At 39.4% G+C, this 2,317-nt stretch overlaps 1 pseudogene; it reads right to left on the bottom strand.

Moving 5' to 3' along the window:
• Positions 1-923: 923 nt before the first annotated feature.
• Positions 924-1,898, bottom strand: LOC136164202 (olfactory receptor-like protein OLF1; annotated as a pseudogene).
• Positions 1,899-2,317: the final 419 nt, after the last annotated feature.

The raw sequence follows: 2,317 nt of genomic DNA, 5'->3' as shown, positions 1-2,317 counted from the left end.
GGAAGAAAAGGTATGACAAACTTAGACAGCATATTAAAAAGCAGAGACATTACTTTAGCATCAAAGGTCCATCTAGTTAAAGCTATAGTTTTTCCAGTAGTCATGGGTGGATAAGAAAGATGGACCACAAAGAAAGCTGCGTGCCAAAGAATTGATGCTTTTGAACTGTCATGTTGGATAAAACTCTTGAGAGTCCCTTGGACTGCAAGAACATAAAACCAGTCAGTGATAAAGGAATGTTCATTGGAAGGATTGATGCTGAAGCTGAAGCTCCAATACTTTGATCACCTGATGTGAAGAACTGACTCATTAGAAAAGACCCAGATGCTGGGAAAGATTGAAGGCAGGAGGAGAAGGAGACGACAGAGGATGAAATGGTTGGGTGGCATCATCACCTCAATGGACATGAGTTTGTACAAGCTCTGGGGGTTGGTGATGGACAGGAAAGCCTGGTGTGCTGCAGTCCATGGGGTTGCAAAGAGTCAGACACTACTGAGTGACTGAACTGAACTGAATAGTTGGAAAGTTATTCAACTATTACTTTGCAGCAATTTTGAAGCTTTTAAATGTTTCCTTTATCTTGGGGCTATGAAATGTCTTTGGTTCTGTGAAAACAAGTGTTTGATAAAATGTTTGTGTGAGAAATTTTGTATATGCTGGCAAGGTTGTTGCAGATTCTTAGTTACACTTTGTCCCAAGCATTGCAAGGGTAAAAAATCTGCCTGTCAATGCAGGATAAACAAGAGATACAGGACCCATCCCTGGGTGGGCAAGATTCCCTGGAGGAAGAAATGGCAACCCACTCCAGTATTCTTGTCTGGATAATTCCAAGGACAAAAGAGCCTGGCAGGTTATAGTCCATGGGGTTGCAAAGAGCTGGACATGACTGAGCATGCACACAGCTGGAGTTTGTAATCGGGGATTTAGGTGAATCCTGGAACCTTATGTCTCAGGAGGAATTTATCTTTGGTTTTAAGACTTTTCTTAGAAGCGTCTTTTACGTCTTTGTTTCTCAAACTATAAATCAAGAGATTCAGCACTGGGATGATGATGGTGTGGAACACTGAGATGATTTTATCAGTGTTGGGGGAATACAGGTAGCTGGGTCATGAGTAAACGAAGAGCAGAGTCCCCTGGTAGATGGCCACGGATGTCAGGTGGGAAGCACAGGTAGAGAAGGTCTTCTTCCTTCTGGTGGAAGAAGGGATCTTTAAGACTGAGCGGAGAATGTAAAAGTAGGAGATGATGATGACGATGAAGCAGATAATTTCCACTGAGCTGCCATATGTGGAGAGAAGCCATTCATTAAGTGATGTGTCTGTGCACGATAACTTAAGCAAGAGAGGCAGGTCACAGAAAAAAAATGATTAATGATATTTTTATCACAGTATTTCAGAATAAAGGCAAAGGATGTGTGCACCAGGGAACTCATATTGCCTCCAAAGTATGACAAGAAAATCAACCATATAAAGATGCCCACGAGACATCACAGCCATGTATAGTAAAGGGTTACAGATGGCGACATAGCCATCATATGCCATGGCAGCCAAGATAAAGGATTCAGTATCTGCGAAAGTGCAGAAGAAATAGAACTGCAGGGCAGAGCCATGATGGGATATTGACTTGCTCTGAGAAAGAAAGTTGACAAGCATTTTGGGAACGAAGACAGAAGAATAGCAAAGGTCTACAAAGGATAAGTTACTAAGGAAAAAATACATGGGTGTGTGAAGGTGCAGATCAACCCTGATTAGCATCATCAATCCAATGTTCCCCATTTAAATCGTAGAGTACAAAGTCAAAAACAGGAGAAACAGGACAATCTGCAGTTCAGGGCAAGTTGGAAACCCTAACAGAGTAAACTCAGTCACCAAGGTATAGTTCCAAACTATAAAGTCCATATCATGTGCTGTTTTCTTCTTATGAGAATTCTCACATCGTAAGATTCTATGTTGATGGAAAGAGAAAAAAAATAGATATAATTATAAGGTCATTTTATTATTTCAACAAATAAGCAATCAAGTCAAGAGTCCCAGATCAAATCTCCTTCCAAATATAAATTCTGAGAAATATATTTCAGAATTTAGTAGCTTTATCTCATGGTTGACAGTTTTATTGTATTTGTTTGATCAATAGCTACTTCTTCCACTGGACACACATGTGGAGATAACATCTCATATTGCTTACTTTTTTTTTAATTCTCAAATATAGGGCGATAGCTAGTACAGAGAATTAAATGAATAATGAAATAATAAGTGAAATGATGATAAGAGGAAAATATATCTGTTATTAAAATTATGTTAACTTGAGTTCATCTTGC

This window comes from Muntiacus reevesi, chromosome 3, assembly GCF_963930625.1.
Source record: "Muntiacus reevesi chromosome 3, mMunRee1.1, whole genome shotgun sequence".
NCBI lineage: Eukaryota > Metazoa > Chordata > Mammalia > Artiodactyla > Cervidae > Muntiacus > Muntiacus reevesi.
Note: the sequence above shows the minus strand (reverse complement) of the source record. Positions and strands in the feature narration are given on the sequence as shown.